The sequence below is a fragment of the Hesperophylax consimilis genome, chromosome 4 (assembly GCF_061612785.1).
Source record: "Hesperophylax consimilis isolate HC1 chromosome 4, BYU_Hcon_1.0, whole genome shotgun sequence".
NCBI lineage: Eukaryota > Metazoa > Arthropoda > Insecta > Trichoptera > Limnephilidae > Hesperophylax > Hesperophylax consimilis.
Window position 1 is genome coordinate 37,414,459 of NC_142839.1, and position 20,071 is coordinate 37,434,529.

A 20,071-nucleotide genomic window follows, 5' to 3' on the forward strand; every position below is an offset into this window, starting at 1 on the left:
ATTTCGGAATGCGGGGGCTTAGTGTACGTCTGTTTATGTATCTAACTGAACCATTACCCAGTCTTATTATAATAAATACTACTTTACGCTAATACGAGTACATAACATTATTCTTCTGCTAAATTACAAATGTAATTCCGTTTCCGCGTAGGTACATATTTGCTATCTGATATACCATTACAAATATGAACATAATGTTTATGATATTACTCGTACGTTTTTCTATTCCAACTTTATTCGAGTTTATTGCTGATAAAAACAACAACTGATCTTGACAAACTGAGGTAGTAGATTAACAGAGTTTAATTACGAATATTATATTTTATAAAAGTTTACAGGATTAGGTTTGTATACACGTTCCTTAAATACAACTTTAGGAACTATTTAAGACAGTTCGTCACCTGAGAAATCTTTCACCTACCGGCATTAAGTTGTATTCAATATTTCCTTAATTAAACATTGTTATACTGAATAATCTTCAAAGTAAATCGAAGTGTTACCTCGATTTTCAAAATCTTATAGACTAAAGCCGACTATAGTACAGGTCTGGATGTGTGACCGCTAAATTACGAAGTGAGTTTAGTAAAGATCACTGACTAAAATAGTCTAATCACTCTCTTTATTTAATGTTGCTGTAAAACAACATACAAATCTTCCATTGCTTCCATTTGCAAACTGTCGTTGCTCGATGGCACTGACTTGATCACGTGGCACTTCAAAATCGGTTCCGCACCCAGATCTATATTTTAATCGACCTTGTATAAACAATATATTACATAGATACCCACCGCAATTTTTTCATCGAGTAGGTAGGTACCTAATTTTTGTTTGTAATTTTTCCATCGATGACATAGGTATAAAATTTTAAAGGAGCTACTTATTATACGAATATTTTCACGGATAGATATATGAACCATAGTAAATCCTTCGTTACATTTCCCACGGCGGCTATCAAACGATCCGGCCAAGTAGAAGTCCGCCTATACGACTAAAATCATTGTTGCCAGGATTATTTTGATACTCTGTTTGAATTCCTCGAAATTTTGTGACAGAATAAAAGCTATTTTAGAGAACACGATATCAAAAAAAGTAAGTTAGTCTTAAACAGACCCATGCTGCAGAAGGGAAGAAATATAAAAGCTTACGGGTCGTTTCTGATTTGAGCTATTTACCATTAAAAAAACTCGTAAAAATTTGAAGAAAGTCGTAAAGATAAATTGATGAAAACAGTTTTGATGGCACTTCTGATCTAATCAGAAAACTAGAACCAAATGTGGTAAAGGTAATATGCACGGTATCCAGAAACTAAATAGAAGAATTGAAATAGAATAAAGGTAATATGCACGGGATCCAGAAACTTAATAGAAGAAATGAAATAGAATAAAGGTAATATACACGGTATCTAGAAATAGAAGAAATGAAATAGAATTAAGGTAATAAACACGGTATCCAGAAACCAAATAGAAGAACCAAATAGAATATAGGTAATATACACGATATCCAGAAACTAAACAGAAGAAAAAATAAAGTTAATATACACGGTATCCAGAAACTAAATAGAAGAACCCATTAGTATAAAGGTAATATACACGGTATCCAGAAACTCAAAGCAGAAGCGGGAAACTGGTGAATCTAAATTATATTTGGAGTCGATTTTGAAGTGTAACTTTTTGATTCGAGTTTTCTTTTCGAGTAAATTGTGTCCTAAGTTGGATTTTTTTTAATCGGTCGCTAGGTAGTTGATAACAGCTACTTAATGTATCAAACCGTAAACCCTGATAGATAAGAAAATAAGTTTTTTTTGGGTTTTCTGATAATATATGTACATTCACCAGTTTCCCGCTTGTACTACGAATTTCCGAACATCGTGGATTTAAATAAGATGCGCACATTTATTTATAGGCAGGATACATTAAAAAAAAATCAATTAATACCGAGGACCTTATTAAGCCCAAATTCGATAGATCAGAATGATAAGGTAATTTTTCAGATTTAATTGAAAAAATAATAATAAATCGGATCTAATTAAGTTTTATCTCACGAAGGTTTTTGATTATCTTTTAAGGAAATGATTTAATTAGGGATTGAAGAGATTTTTTTTTCATTTTTTTCAGGATTGCGTACAGTGTTAAAGAATGCTATGGGCCTAAAAAATGCTAAAAATCGTAAAATTTAGAGACGACCCATTGAAAGCTGAATTTTAAGATGATATTTTTACGATGATATTTTGACAGGGATGAAAAGATTTTGAAGAATCTGGAATTAATTACCGAAAATCTGATGAGATTATTTTTCTGAAATATTTAGCGAAATTTTGGTATATTTATTCATTTTCAACAAGCTTTCGAAATAATTTTATAACATTCTATTAAAACTACCAAATGCTAATCAAGTGTGTATAAAGCAGTAAATATCCTTCGAGCTCTGACGTTTGCAATTTTTTTTCATCTTGCGATCATCAAGAGCTATGGAGCCAAAAAAATAAATGTAGACAAATACAAGAAAGGAGAAACGCAATATTATTATTTGTTATTTATTATTTTAAAATTATTCAAAGCGGAAAATAATAATTGCTAAATATCAGGTCTCTTCAATAAAAAAAATCTCTCTGTGAAAGTTCTTTCATCATTTCAGTTTTGTGGAACAACTGACCAATAATGATATCATAACAGAACTTGAATAGAACCTTCACAGAACTTAAAAATCTACTTTGAAAGTTGAGGTGTTGTTAAAATTCTGCGAAACAACCCGTCCTAAATGATTTTATCTCTGAACTTGAACTCTATCTTATCATCAACTGAAAAAAGATCTGATTTAGTCAAGTTCAAACCCTTAAAAAACTTATACCTACAGAGGGCAGCACTAGTTAATTTTAACAATAAGAAACTTGGATAGATATTTTATACATTTTACACCACGTAGACTATGAAAATAGAAGTTATTTTTTGTGGAGCTATTCAATTGGTCCCTTTTTGTACGATGCTTATGGCTTAGACCAAGTTGGTTAGTTTTCCAAAGAGCCCCAACCGCAGTGGAGATATGAAATGGATTCCCGTCGACAGAACGGGGTGCGTCACTGTAAACTGTGACAATTCTGTAGCAACTTGTCCCATTTGTTTTAGTTAACTTGCCCACCTAATATACTTCAGCCTTTGTTTGGGTAACTTTTAATCAAGTAATACAGTTTAGCCTGACCTTATCGTACCTAACCTAACCTAACCTAACCAACCTATATAATATACATTCGTACGTGGATGAAATTCAAGACCCTAACTTACCATATCTACAATTTAAAAGGTGGGTTTGGGTACCGCCGTTCCCGGAACCAACACCTCTGCCATGGGTCACCCCAAGTGGTTCGCTAAGTTTGGTAATTTAGCAGGGGTGGGAGAGGCTGGTTTAGGGAGACCCTTTGACCTTTCCAACTGGTCTCTCGACCCATCCCCTTGCGCTGCAGTTGAAGGAATTTTTCATATGTCTGTCATTCCTGGACATACTGATCCCTAGATTCCTACCCAACTCTCATACCTTTTGCCTTCCCAGAATTTAATCTCCCATCTTTACTTAAAAGAGACCCTCCATACAACATCCCAAAAGATGACTTGGTTCTGAAGCAAAATATGTTCTTCAACCTCTCGTGTAGGGTTAATATAAAAAATACCTGCATACATTTCATGTGTGATTATTAGGCTCGTGATTTATAATATGTTTTTCCTTTATTTCGAAAAGCAAACTGTAACGGACCTAGGTATGGGGTCCATTCAATAAAATAATGTAAAAATTTCACAATGGCGCGGATGGTTAAATGATAACCAAATGTATTGAATTTATTGTCATTATATTTCATTTGTCGAACTCCATTTTTATGTAAGTTTTTTTTGCAATTATTATGATAATTATTTAATTTAAAAAACGATTTATATGTCAGCATTATTATCATTACTATACATGACAGCTGTTTCGCCTTCCGAAAGCATTATCGAACAGTGGTGAAGCCAGATACAGAAGATCCATTCATATAATTTATATATACGTGCATAGTGAAAATCTTTTAACAAATTTCTTTTACTTGTATTTATTTCGAGTAAATTGTGGGATATTGAAATTATTTATTGTTATGACATTGAGAAGTTTCAAGTGTTATATTATTGTATTGTTTAAATTTATCTAAAGGTCATAGTGGGGCCATTGGTGTTCCTAAATTGATAATTTGGGAGACGCGAAAATTTGAAACAGAAAAATCAGAAAAAGATAGGTCGCATCATTCGGGTTGAATCTTGTGATCCTACATAAAGATAGCAGCCAATAAAATTTGCGGTAAGAAAATGAAGATAACTTTGGTGGTGCTTATTCGAAGTATGATAAAGTTAAATGGCAGTTAAATATGACCGAAAGCGATAGGGTCACATTAGCTCAGATGGTAGAACGGTGCCCCCGCAAGGCGACGCGCGACGGTCCAGGGTTCAAGTCCTAGATGCGACTTTCGTATCTTTTCTGTTTCAAATTTTCGTTTAAGAATCCGCTTATATTGTTTTAAAAAAGTTTTTTTTTTTCATTTTTTAAATGAAAAATAACGTCAAAAATCAAATGTGACGAGAATTTTAAACAAACCAACCATAGACTATTTTCTTTGCGCTATAACTTACCAACATATATATTTCTTGAACAGTAAAACTATTCCAATATAAACCGTTTGAATCTGAGTTCTAGTTTAAAAGGGACTTTTCAAAAGCCTTAAAACACAATCAGAATTCAAGATTCAGAACAAGTTGATATTTTATTTAAAACAAACTTAAAATAGGCTTAATTATATTATATCACCCCATTTCGAAGTACACCAAGCCTCGCCCGTCACCCCTCGGTTGAAAGAAGCACACAATTTGTATTTCAGTCAGGGTCCGTCACCCTCAGCGGCTGGAAAGCTAATCTATCTCCGCCAGTCCCCGGTCCCCGCCCGTCCCATCTTAGAAACACACAGTGTTACTACCTAGACACAAACGCAGACACTGGCCTGCAAGAAGCCACAGATAAACTTGACGGTGTCATGTTCAGATAAAAAGGCGCCTAGGTCGGGGCCTGACGTCCATAGATAAAAATGGATTGATTTAAACCGAGTTGTTTTTCTTGGACGGAGTAATGAATCGAAAGGTGTATTGGCTATGAGAATCGCACACTGGGCTAAATGTGACATTTTCATACAAAAAAATGATCTAAAAATGTCGCTTCGTTTGTTACGAAGTACTCCTTTAGCACAATGATATTAGAAGATGGGGGCAATAGACCCAGCCCTTCTACCTGTCACACCCTTCAGTTGAGACCGATCACTAGTGGAGACAAAACGCCCGTTGCGTGTGCCAGGTCAACCCTACTTATTTCGGAATATACCTGATTAAAACCCCAAAAGCGATTATGAAACCATCATTTTCAGATATTTATTTACAGTTTATTTTTAAAATTATCAGTTGTTTTGATTAATAAAAGTGTACATCAATTAAATACAAAAACGAGACATTTAGAGATTTAATTAGCTCCGGTGATCTCCGGGCTTCTATTTGATCATTTTTAAGACCATTAGTTATTGTAATTTTCTAATTTGTTTTTTTCCGTTTTGCCCTATTTACAGTAATCAATAATTTTAAAGTGATCGGTGGTTGTAATTAAAAAAAAAAATAACATCTCACAACTAGACTATATATTACATCGTGTTAGTTACATAAGAGATTTATTTTGATATATACATCGATGACATTCAATTTAAAAATTTTGATATTGGTAAACTTTTAAACTCAAGAAGAAACCTTGGTGTTCTTCCTTTCAAAAACTGTTTAAAAAACTGAATATAAAATAGAACGAATTTTATGAGATATGTGAAGTCGTGTCAGTTGGTGACAGATATAGCACAGAGTGACTCAACGGCTTATAATGTTTTGTTTCAAATGTAGTGACCCGAGCGGTGAATTAGTTTTTTTTCACGTGGTTCTAATATGGATACCGTATTTGTGGTAAGATGACAACAGTTCAAGAACTCTGGGCATAAAAAAATCCAGATCAGCTAAATTCACCGCAGACGGTAATGGAATCAAATATACACTGTCATGCCGCCATATTGCATTAGATTTTTTTACACGGGCCAGAAATAATAAAAAGGGTATTATTGTCGATATTTACAGAAGAGGCCCAAAAAGCACGAAACAAGGAATAAAATAAATTCAGAGAGCATCATTTCCGTTAATGTTGCCGTGAAAATTTCAATACTGATGTTTTCAATTTTTCTTGTTGTCATCAGATCTTCTCATAACGAGCAAAATGCAGCTGCCAAAAAAGAAGCTAACCACACTCCTCAAAGAGCGGTGGAAATGCTAATGGCTCCATCATCACAGCCGACAAGTGGAAATTGTCCAAGAAGTCAGGATGATGATGGTAGTGATGATAATGATGATTATAATAGTGATTATGACTCAGAATTAAAAACATTTTTGTTAGTAATTATTATACTCGTATATAACAAACAGCTTATAAAATTAACATATAATATGTAATTTTTTTAAAGACCTTCCTTGCCACATTCAAATGTTCACATTAAAACTTTCCTAGGAATAAAGGGCACTTTTGAAAAAAAGGCCCCACTGTGCGTCAGCAGGGGGGGGGGGGGGCAGAAAGACTCAACTGGGAATGAAACCCAGGAACTCTGTCTTGTACGTAAGATACGTTAAATTACGTAAAATAATTAGATCACAATGGCCGAGTGGTTAGGTTAGGTTCCTGGGCTTAGATTGAGATTGTTACCTTTTTGTTTTTCCGTGGCTAATTCTGTTTAATATATCATTTAGATTTATTAGTATTATATTCTTCTTCGATGATATATAACTTTGGTGGGTAATTTTTTTTTAATCATTCCCTTAAATTGAGTATTCTTTAAGACTTTTACAAAAAAGTCAATTGATGTCCCATATAAATAAAAATCAGATATATTTATCCGAGACACAAATAGAACTTTTATAAACAAATAGAACTTCGTAATCATTAAAAAAATAAGGGAAAAAGTTGTTGAAGATAATATTGTTAATTCTGAATTTGAAATATGAGATCGAAAAAAATGACGAAAAATATTTAAGTCCTATTGATCAAGTGGTTAGAGGCGTTGTCCCGGTAAGACAGAGTTCTTAGGTTTGATTCCCAGTTGAGACCGTTACCTTTTTTATTTTTCTATGGCTTGTTCGGTTCCATGTTTTGTTTAGATTTATTAGTATTATCTTCTTTAATGATTGTTCAAATTCATTTAAAACCCGGGTGACCGAAGATCCTTTAATATAAGATTATATGATTTCCAAAAACCGATTAAAAAATAATAAAATATTAATAATATGAAACATTTATCACTAATGATTTCCCTAAGAAACAAAACAAAACTCAAAAGTTAACAGTTGGAGTACTTTTAATAATGGCACTGGCTGTTGGATGTATTTACTGTGACTGTTTCAGCAACCCTCTATTTTCTTCTCAACAGTCGAAAGTTTATCTTTTTGTTTTCGTTGTTTTTTCTTCTCCGTTTGTTTCATTGGGTTTCCGTCACTGTCGTTTTGTTCCGGAACATAAATTTTAACAAGTTTTTTGATTAACTTGCAAAATATTTTATTTATTCTTCTATTCGAATACGCCTTATACGCCTTTATACTTGTTTAATCATTTTTCAATTATAAAAGCTATAAAGATTTGCGAAAAACTCTTTTACAACAGCGATAGTCTATTTATACATGGATACTATTACTAAAGGTCCTATTTATGCATGGATACTAGTAAAAAAGGGCCTGTTTATATATGGATACTAGTGCAAAAGGGCCTATTTATACATGGATACTAGCACAAAAGGGTCTATTTATGCATGGATACTAGTACAAAAGGGCCTATTTATAGATCGATACTAGTACAAAAGGGCCTATTTATACACGCATACTAATAAAAAGAGCCTATTTTGAGTTAGTGTCGCAATTTTTTTATGAATGGTCCTCCCATTTCAAAAGAGAAACAAATCAAATATTATCAGGGAAAGCAGTGTAAATAAGTTAATATATTGTTAATTTTTATTTTTATTAAATATAAGTTAATCACAATCGCATCATGATTATATGGTTCCTTTAATTACGAAATTTAATATAAAATAGTATTTTTAATAAAAAATCCACCTTTGATCGAGAGGTTCCCTCAATATTCAGGGACAATATTTTTAATTGTTCCCCGATATTTTTTGACTCCCCTTGGCCGGGAGACCCATCGGTCTTCGGCCCCTTAAATAGCGGCATAGTTTGTAGTTGGAGGCCCACTTAATTTGGTATCCGCTTCACTCACTGCACTACCTGCACGCGCGGTAACAATAACGAGCCGGTGTAGCCCAGTCAATGAAGGGAAAAAAAGACCCAATGTCGGAACTAATTCCCCGGAAGCTGAATTTTTCACAGATGTTAGAAGACTTTTAGACATGTATTTTTACAAAAGTCCCCGACTTTCCCCCTTGTGCTTTCTTCCCCACCCCCCCTTGAATATATTTTTCAAAGCCTTTCGGAATACGCTAATATCTCCTTAATGGTTTTATAAAATCAGATTATTTATTTTTTGTTTAGTTTCTTATTAGTTATTCTAAAAAATTGTATTCTTTCATTTTTGCACGAAAAGCTATACAATCTCTACAATTTATTAGTAAAGGAAAAATATCAGTTTTTAAAATAGTATTTCAAAATATATTTGCACATAACTTTTTTCTGAGCCTGTTAACGAAAAAAAATAAATCAACAAAACTTGTAGACAATATTTTTAACTATAAAATAATGTATATAATGATGGGTTTTAATTTATAATAAGGCACCTAGGCTGTTAATAAGGAGCACGGCGCGCAGCGGCTCGAACGCGCAGCGGTTCGCAGCGCAGCGAGAAATTACAAAAACCTTAGGAAAATAATGATTAATTCATGTGTTTGCTTTTTTTATAACAAATTCATCTAACTTTGAAGTTTTATTGTTATTTACCAGTTTTAGTTCGGAGGGGAGGGGGGGAATATAAATATTTTCCCCTGCCCAATGAAGCGCTTTCATTATCCACCAACCGCCGTGCCCCGGTCTGGCTAAACAGTTATATTATGTTGTATGATTGTTTGTAACTTATTATTTAAATAAAGGTATGTGGGAAATTTATGGGAATCAGTTTACGCGTCCTCAACAGTAACCCAGATGCTCCAGGGACATGAATATTCTCGGGCAAACAGAGCCTACACTTTATCAGCAGCGTCTCTTGTTCACGTAATCAGAGAAGAATACCGAGATATTGATAGGAAATTAAGACAAATAGAAAATATGTATCAAGATTTTACGTGTTACGTGGAAAAAAATATGGAGGAGGTTAATAATGATGACAATGTAAAAGAGACGATTTCATATACTGAAGCAAATGAAGGCAGGATTAAGGAATCATCGAGTAGGACTGCCAAGTTGTGGCTTTACCTTCTACATTGCATCGACCTCAAGCTTAGATTTATATTTGCAGAGAAGTCCGGGAATCGGAAAATGCACCTAAATACTATTGTTGATATGCTTCCATTTTTCCACCCGGCAGGACATTTACCATACGCAAAATCAGCACATATGTACGTTCAAAGTATGTTGCAACTCGAATCAAGAATAACTAAAGAAGAATATAAACTATTCACTGAAAATGGGTACTTTACAATAAGAAAAAGCGACAGATATTGGTCCGGTACGTGGACGGACATGATCATCGAGCAGTGTCTCATGCGACCAATGAAGTCAGTAGGAGGTTTGACACTTGGACGCGGAATCACTGACAGCGCTTTGTCAAAGTGGAAACTTGGAACCACTTACTGCGTGAAAGTGCAACAGAGCATTGAAGAATTCATCGGTATAGAATTTAATTTTACTGAACAGCATGTTGAACTGCGCGAATCACGGAAGAAAAGGGATTAGCTAGATATAGGAAAATATATATCATGGCTAAGACAGCACACCCCGTTCACCAAGCTCTTGGGGGAGCTGGTGTCTTTATCTTCAGGGTTTATTTCGGATAATAGTGTCAATTGTGATAACGCTTATGAGGTGGGCCTGGCATGTATGCAAAAAATGAAAGGATGTACTTTTGGAGATATACGACTGAAAAGGAAAGACATGGTGACTACCCAGCAAGATTCAAATCCGCAACTGTTAGGACGAGACAAGCTGCAGTAAACCCCCAGCAGCTATTTAACAGAATACTGTGCATTAGTGATAGTCCTAGCAAGCTTTAAACCTACTTAGGAAATGAATTGGCTTCAAGACCCCTTCTATTTTTGATGAAGTCTCCCTTCGTAAAGGAACAACATCATGTATGACGAAAGTATTTATCGAAAGTATTCATGACGAAGTTGATTTGGAAAATGCTGCAATAGTCATCGATGGGGGATACCTCCTACACTCTGTTGTTTGGCAAACTTAAACTACTTACGGAGACATCATTAAATCATACTCACGTTTCGTCCATACTACATTTGGCAAACATTCTATTGTCGTTTTCGATGGATACCCTGAAGAACCAACTGTAAAATATGAAGAGCAAAGACGAAGGTCGGCTAACAACTCATCGTACGATATTGAATTAAACTGCACTACACGTTGTTTGACTAAGAAGGAAGCTTTCTTATATAATAAGAAAAACAACAAAAATAATGATTGAAGCACTGTGTCATGAATTTAGTGAATCTGGTTTGTAAACAGTCACGGCCGCAGGTGATGCCGATATTGACATTTTACTAACCGGCATCGAACAACTCAACATCTTCTCAAAAGTGATTGTTGTTGGCACGGATAGTGATCTTTTGGTATTACTTGTAAGTCTTGCTCCTGAAGGAAAATCTATTTTTTTCTGTAAAGATGTTGGTGGATAGCCCCCTTCAAGAACTTTCTACATCATAGAGAAACCTATAATGTTACGTAAAGATATTCGAAAACACATGCTATTTACCCATGCCATTACGGGGTGTGATACGACCCTATCTTTATATGGGTTAGGAAAGATAAAAGTTGTTGACATGATGAAAAACAATCCCGAAGCAAAACACGCAGCTGAGGCATTTCTGGAAAAAGATGCAACTGAAGGGAACTTGTGGCAAAATGGAGAAAAATTCGCTCTCGGCATGTATGGTCTTGGTAGCTACTCTAATTGAAACGAAGCTCAATACTATAAGTTTACCAGACTAACGACAAAATCAGCTTTTAAAACTAAATTTGACTTGGCAAAACTACCACCGACTTCAGAATCGTGTCATCAACATTTGTTGAGAGTTTATTTGCAAGTACAGTTTTGGTTAGGAAACAAACTAAACCCTATAAACTGGGGATGGAGGTATGAAAATTTAAATGAGAATGGTGGAAAGAAGAAATCATTTGCTCCTGATGACCTTGTTTCTATGGTGTACTGTTCCTGCAAGTCTGGATGTGGAAATTACGGTGGCTGCAGAAAATCTGGATTTACCTGCTCTGGCATGTGCTATAACCGTAACGGATTATCATGTCTGAACACACCCCAGTATGACGAATAAATGGAAGACTCTCTTGACTAGAAAATTATTTAAATATTTGCCTAATTTGGTCATAGATAATATTGATAAGTATATAATATAATTTACAAACCGTTTTTTCATTATAATATTTTTTGAGGTATATTTTAAGAAGCTTGTTTGAAAGTAAACCATTTTAGATCTATGCACTATTTTAAGTGATTTGTTGTTTCGGTATTTTATTGTTGATAGGTGCACATAATAAAACAAGTGAGAATTTCCACAAAAGATTTTTCAGAACTTCGCCATAACATAAGGTCTGCAATATTTTAATGTTGTGAAAGGGTAGTCCTACGCTGTTGTAGGTATTTTTGGCTTATTTAAATAATAAGTTACAAACAATCATACAACATAATATGACTGTTTAGCCAGACCGGGGCACGGCGGTTGGTGGATAATGAAAGCGCTTCATTGGGCAGGGGAAAATATTTATATTCCCCCCCTCCCCTCCGAACTAAAACTGGTAAATAACAATAAAACTTCAAAGTTAGATGAATTTGTTATAAAAAAAGCAAACACATGAATTAATCATTATTTTCCTAAGGTTTTTGTAATTTCTCGCTGCGCTGCGAACCGCTGCGCGTTCGAGCCGCTGCGCGCCGTGCTCCTTATTAACAGCCTAGGTGCCTTATTATAAATTAAAACCCATCATTATATACATTATTTTATAGTTAAAAATATTGTCTACAAGTTTTGTTGATTTATTTTTTTTCGTTAACAGGCTCAGAAAAAAGTTATGTGCAAATATATTCTGAAATACTATTTTAAAAACTGATATTTTTCCTTTACTAATAAAGTTGGGGACTTTTGTAAAAATTCATGTCTAAAAGTCTTCTAACATCTGTGAAAAATTCAGCTTCCGGGGAATTAGTTCCGACACAAAACCTTCATTGACTGGGCTATCAGTGGGGGATAAAAAAGGGCTCCACCTTGCAAAAGGTTAGGTAGTAGCGATTTTCACATATGTTGTTAAGATTGGGACTCTAAAGAAAAAAAAAAGTTTTCGACCTTGGGGGGGTCGAGCTCGATCCGCCATCTTGGATTGAAGGTGCCAAAATTTGGTTTTTTCAAAATAATTATGAAGTGGTTGATTTTAAAACCAAATTGTTGAAAGCAAACTTAAAGACAACTAAATTATCTACAGTTTTTGTGGAAAGTTTTTTTTTGTAAGTCTAATAGGTAACGAGTTACAGCGGTTGAAAGAAGAAAATTTTGACAAAAAATTGTAAAACTCCAGTTTTCTTGATAAATTTTGTACGAACATATTACACAATATCATTTTAACGTATTTCTACGTTACAATATACTTATATAGCATCATCCGTGTACTCGATCACGTTGATTTGTTATAGTGGGATCCTAGTCTACAGCTGACTTGGCAACACTGATTGAGTCCTGGTTACAGGACGTTGCCTGGATGCTCATGTCTGCAGATGTTCTTTTCGATGAAACAATGCCAGTTCAAGTTTCACAAGAACGATTTTTAGCCAATGAAAATAACAAAGTCCGTCTGATTTCGATGCTTACAAAGCAATTTATACAGGATGATTTTACAGTTAAGCAGGCTGAAGATGATGCTGATGAGTTGATTGTCAATACTGCAATTTCCTTGTGTTCATCATATGACGCTGTTTTCATTATTGGCGAAGACGTTGATCTCCTAGTTCTGCTGACAGCATTAGCACCACCCAAAAGTAGTATTTATCTTCGCAAACCCGGGAGAGGCAAAACTTTTGAAAGACTGTGTTCCGCGAATAGTGTGAAATACAAAGAGGCGGCTGAGAATATTCTGTTTCTTCATGGCATTTAAGGCATTTAGAGGCTGCGATACAACATCGTCCTTCTTCAACCAAGGAAAAACAAAATTTTGTTCGCTTGTGCAAAACGACACAAGACTCAATGCCATGATTGGAATCTTCAAACAACATGATGCAACACCAGAAGACATAGCAGTTGCAAAAACACGCTTTCTTGTTGCTTTGTACGGGGGTGACATGGATAAGGAAACCTTGGAAGAAGTCCGCTACAAACGTTTCGCAAAGTCGACAGCAAAAAGCAAATTCAATCTTGCCTCTTTGCCACCAACGAACGACGCTGCACGGTACCATACATTTAGAACGTACCATCAAGTCCAAAAATGGTATGGAATCCAAAAAAATCCAGAAACTGGGGCTGGAAACGTGACACCAACGGGCTTGTTCCAGTAAGAATGACAAAAAAACCAGCACCCGAGATTTCATGCAATTGTAAAAAAGGATGCGGCATTGCATGTAGCTGCACGAAAGCTGGATTGAAGTGTTCTATTGTATGTGGGTGCTGTAATGGTCAAACATGCTGAAATTCGCTAGAGGTTCACATCGATGTCGAGGACGAAGAAGAAGAGATTTTGTCAATGAAAGCCCAGAATCTCAGTATCACAGGCAATGAGTTAGATGGTGACATTGGTGACGAAGACTGTTATTAAGTAACATAATTTATAGTAACATAATTCATAGTAATGTAACATAATTTCGAAATCTACCATCGCTGGTATATCTGTGGAGTAGACCTACTGGAGATACCACAATAAAAAAATGCGCCATGTTCTATACCTCATGGTGGTGTGGAAATGAGTTTACAAAATCATTATAATTATGTAATGAATAACCCGAAAAAATTACAAAGTTGGGAATTTCATCATTTTTTAGAAAAATATTCACATTTCTGCCACTGTAACTCATTACCTATTAGACTTACAAAAAAATACGATTTAAAAAAAATGTAGGTAATTTAGTTGTCTTTAAGTTTGCTCTCAACAATTTGGTTGTAAAAACGACCACTTCACAATTATTTTGAAAAAAACAAATTTTGGCACCTTCAATCCAAGATGGCGGGTCGAGCTCGACCCTCCCAAGGTCGAAAACTTTTTTTTTTCCTTAGAGTCCCAATCTTAACAACATATATCAAAATCGCTACTACCTAACCTTTTGCAAGGTAAAACTCCCCACTGACTGGACTATTAAAGCAGCAGAAGATATCCTCAATTCTGACCTAAAGGCTTTGGAAGAATATTTCCTCAATTGGCGACTAAAGCCAAATGGGTCGAAAACAGTTGCGACAGCTTTTCATCTTAGCAATTCACAAGCGGATGCCAAACTCTGTGTTCAGTTTGATGGAAAAAATATTTACCATGACCCCCACCCCCGCTATCTCGGAGTTACTTTGGACAGGAGCTTGAACTACCGGCAACACATGGAAACAGTGGGTAAAAAAACCAGGACAAGGCTTAACTTAGTTAATAAGCTAGCTGGAACTAGCTGGGGATGCGACGCCAACACGCTCAGAACAGCATCCATTGCCCTGGTTTTCTCAACGGCTGAATACTGTGCTCCAGTATGGGCTAGAAGCGCCCACACTTCCATGGTAGACGTTCAGCTTAATGCCACAATGCGAACCATCAGCGGGACTTTAAAATCTACTCCTCTCCCTTGGCTCCCCGTACTTGCAAACATAACCCCGCCAAACATCAGGCGAGAAATTGCAACACTGAGGGAATACAAGAAGGCGCTGCAAAAAAGCGCAATACCTCTACACGAAGATGTCGTCTCCCACCCGGCATGCCGCTTGAAGTCCCGAAAGCCCTTCTGGGCGGAAGGAGAGAGGCTCCTCCGACTACCTCTCACCCCAGAAGATAGTTGGAAACTTGAGTGGCAAACGGCCAACGTGGGAAATGCCCATCTCATACAGGACCCCACCGAGAGACAGCCGGGGTTCTCACTGCCTCGCAAAACCTGGTCCGCCATCAATAGGTTAAGGTGCTCCCATAGCCGCTGTGCCCACATGATGCACAGATGGGGCCTTAAAGAGTCGGCGATGTGTGAATGTGGTGCGGTGCAGACTACCGAACATGTGGTCAACGAATGCCCGCTCCATTCATTCCCCGGCGGGATTGATGAGGTCCACATGGCGACGCCTGAGGCCCTAAAATGGCTCGCAGATCTAGATGTCCCCCTCTGACCCCCCACCATACGAAAGAAGAAGAATATAAAATAGTGGTAAATATCGGTTTATTTATTCGGTTAAACCAATTACTACATAAAACACCCTACTCTTTGTACTATAATACTAATATGTACTATAATAAACCTTGGTTAAAAACATGCAAAAACTCTTACAACGCACACTGAATTTAAAACCATAGTAGGTTAATTTTTTTTTATGTGAAATCGCACAAGAGTCCCAACTCCTCCCAACCGCCTGAATCCATCCCTATGGCAACCCCGATTGTGTTATGTTGTGAGGCTGACGGTAGTAGGGTGGGAAGGGGATGGGGAACAGAAATCTGGGGAAGTACCTGGCTATTCAGATCACGTCACCAAACACGGCCAAACAATTCTGAATAGTTGTCATATTCCAGGGCGATACTGAGAGTATCTTCCACCCTGGAACGTGCCTCATATATACTACGTATATATTTATTTTAAATGAGTAAATTGTGAAATAACGTAAATTAATCAAATAAAATTTACTTGCGCACGCCGGGATTTGAACCCGCAACCTCCAGGTTGCTAGTCGAGAGCCTTACCCGTCGACCACGGAGGCCGTGTAAAAATCAATATTTACTCATAATGTCAATGTAACACAAAAAATATTTTGCGAATTTATATGACAGGTAGAGCATAAAATTAAATTTTCAAAATGCGTATTTTGAAAATTTTACTTCTATAATATCTATAACTGTACGTGTGAACCCGGCGTTGCTCAGCTTTTCTTTACTTTCAATAGATATTATATGCATGTTTATATATATATATATATATATATATATATATATAAGCGAAAACCCTATCAACATCCGTAGCGTAGTTTAGAAGAACTAAGTGCACAAACAGACAGACGCGGATAGCGGCTTTATTTTATACTAGTTATATATAATGAGAAGTAGCGAAATTTCTCGTAGATTTTTTTAAACCGCCCCGAACGTTTAGAACCGTTTGCATTAACCATGGCTTTATTATGAGGGTGAAAAACATCATGTTACGTCAGAGTGGTGAATTCCTCTTTGAAATGCGAATTAAATTAGTGCTAAAAAATAAAAATTTAATTTAAATATTATCAAGTAAACTCAGCTTTGTAGCTGATGCTTTCTTTGTGAGCTTATTAGAAATGGAGTTAATACGTTGTACTGAAGCGTCACTTTCCTTTGAGATGCGAATTAAATTGATGGTACGTTTTGGTTCTGACAACGCCCGGTAATATATAAATTGCATGTGAACATTCTTTAAATTCTGTTTGCTTCCCGTCGAGACCTACAAATTCCAGTCCCGTTCTCTGGGAATCCTGTTTCGCATACTGAAAATCTCTCACAATCTTGTCCAGAATTTTCGAGAATTATTTATTACTTGTCTTTTATTATGGAATTTCATATTTTCCTTGGTTATTTTTTAAATGAACAATTTAACAAAACATTTGTGTTAATATAATTTTTTTTTTAATACTTCCATTAATTATCATTTAATGTTGATTTGTCATTCGTGTTAACTGCATTTTTAATACACTTCATGTAGTATCCTTTTCTTCACTACATTGTGTTTATGTAATATTGTGATTACTTGAATTTGAACGCCAGAACGAATGCAAGACTGAGCTTCTAAGACAATCATTATACCCTGCGTGATTTGCTAAATCCCATCAACATATTTTGTAATAAAAAATGAATACTTTTTCATATACAAATAAGAAAGCCAGAATAAAAATTTCACGTATTTTTATTTGAGCTTTTTTGAAAAATAAATGCATTTTTTAAATAAGGTTGCAGATGGGTGGTCACAGTAATGGCTTAAAGCATGGCAGGGAAGCTCCGGCTCTTAGCTTCAAGCTCCAAGTTCTAGGCTCGCATCGTGGAGCTTGGAGTGGAGAGGGTTCTAATGGCACTAATGGATGTGCTGAGACGTCTCTTGGTCCTGGAGGAAAACGTTTCCACTTTGGCCGTCTAGCTTTGTCTAGGAAAAGTGTATGGAAGAGACGCTTTTTTTCAAATTATTTACTGTCTGTGTATTGAAGAACGCCGTCTAGGAGATACTGTGTAGTGAATTCACAATGTAGTGTGTTGGCAGTTTGGCAGACTAAACCAGTTTGTAACGAACTATTTATTACCTACTTGATTCAAGTAGTTTGAATACTTTCCTGATTGTTTTTTTTTATTTATTTAATTTAAATTATCAAACAAAAACGTGAATATTATAAGCATTATTTCCTGGCCTGAAATATTCATACAAATTGAAAATATCTCCCGATTAAAAATAAATGCCGCCTACCGGATTTATTTTTACTCGGGAGATATTTTCAATTTGTATATAATAATTTGTTATACTTTGCGCTATGCATAAAAACCTTGTCTTATAAACATTAGTTTATCATTAAAAAATAAAAATAAAATAACATCAATACTGTTTTTTTTCATAACAAGCTTCGTTGGTTAATTATGTATGATGTGCTTATAAAATGTTACAATTATTGTAACATTTTATAAGCACATACAGTAATAAATTGTTCAGTTGCAAATAAAATTCTTACTTGGCCTTTTTCGTTCAAACTTATTTGGATGAGGCCAAAATACTTAACCGAATTGAATAATTAAAAAAAGCAATAATATTAAATATTGTAAAAATTCCTGTAATATTCCAAAATCTGTTTCTGAAAAAATAAGAAAATACACAGATTTAGGAAATGAGATTAAAAGAATTTGGCATTCTCAGACTATAAAAATATTACAATTTGTTATTTCGGTTACTGGCATTATACCTAGTTCTCTCATTCAAAACTTAGGCGTATTAGATCTGTCAAAGAATTTATATATAAAAATGCAAAAATCAGTCATATTAAATACATGTAGGATTACGAAAGATTTTTTAAATATTTATATTAAGTGATCAGTAGGATTTATAGGTCCAGTTAAGAGTTCTACAGAGCTGATATCTGATATGAAAATATCTGGAGTCGGTGAATTATTTTCCCATTTGATCTCTGGTATAATGCACTTGCATAATGTGGATTGACTAGATGATCAATTGCGGAAAAGTGTGTGGAAGGGTTTAGTATTTCCTGTGGGGAAGATTTAACCTGGACATAAAATTAAATACAAAAAAACTTTCAATCAAAATGGAAATAAAAATTCAACTTTAAAAAATAATAAAATAACATATAACCAGTAACAATATATTTTTTAAACTAATAAAAATAAAGGAGAAACAGATTTTCGTAATTTTAGAAGAAACTTAGTCAATTATTTACGAATTAATCAAACATGTTTTAAAAAAATTGCCGTAATTACTATGTTGAAATAAAAAAATTAAAACTAAAGAGACTAAAAAAAAACTTCTTCTCCAGGGACTGACTAAAATGAGTGAACCGCGCTTTCACTTAAGCCAAATCCTAACTGGATCGTACCGAGATCTGTTTCGTATATTAACTGCTGTAAATTTTTTATAATTTCATCCAATTTCAGAGAATTGCGTCGGTGTTTATACCTCAGTTCCAACAAAAGTTGATAGAATGCATTGTCATCGACAACGAGTCTATCTGCCAAGATTGAGCTCAATCAGATTTTGAGAAGTTGTTTTTTTTTTCGCATCCAAGATTCCGTTTCATACATTCATTTATTTATGCATTCATACAAGAAAACAAAATCAGGATTGTATTATTAATTAAATCCCATCCGTATTAAATATAACCTATAATACACCTTTCGATTATAAAATATTAAGTTTGGTTGGGTATTTTGACCTCAAATCCAAAATTTTGTTTTGTATAAAAAAAGCCGTGCAGCCGTTCCTCTTAACACATGCAATTTGAGCCTCAAAGCTATCGAGGAAAAGAGCTCTCTCTCGTTACGGAACATTTTATCTTTGTGTATCCACAAGTTTGTTCCATATTCCGCATTCGAATATTCAAATACATATTACTGGCGTATCAGGCATCAGTTTAGGCGGTTGCAGTGCGCTGGAGCCAGTACGGCGGGAGCAAGTACTATTTCAGCGGGAAAATAGAAAACCAGAGAAAAGGCAAAATAAAAACTTCCACCTTCGTTATCTATGGGCATGCATGCATGATGCATAGACGAGAATGAAGTACGGAATAGCACAAGAGGCTGCGATAATGGTGATTTAGAAGGAGGCCGGCCGTATTTCGGTGTTCTTTTTACGTTGATTATGTTTATGTCAATTTTTCATCCTTTTTACGAACCCCGAGATGAAATATGTACGAATATTTATGGCAAGAGGCAAGAGCCCTCTAAGAGATTGCGAACAATACAACAACAAACCCTTCGTGTTTACGACTCCATTTTTGCCGGAATTTGCATCTTTGGGAATTATGATATTCCTCTAAAACATAAACGAAATCTGGAATATAATTTGTCTACTGATGATATCGTGTGCCTACCATAAAAAAATTACGCACAAAATATTAAATTTTGGCATTTAGTAATATTTTTCC

The 20,071-nt window shown here is 35.2% G+C and overlaps 1 protein-coding gene across 1 annotated transcript in view; it reads right to left on the minus strand.

The window, feature by feature from the left end:
• LOC149424663 (inactive dipeptidyl peptidase 10) overlaps positions 1–20,071 on the minus strand; it is a 228,679-nt gene that overhangs the window by 93,359 nt on the left and 115,249 nt on the right. The window lies entirely within an intron of this gene.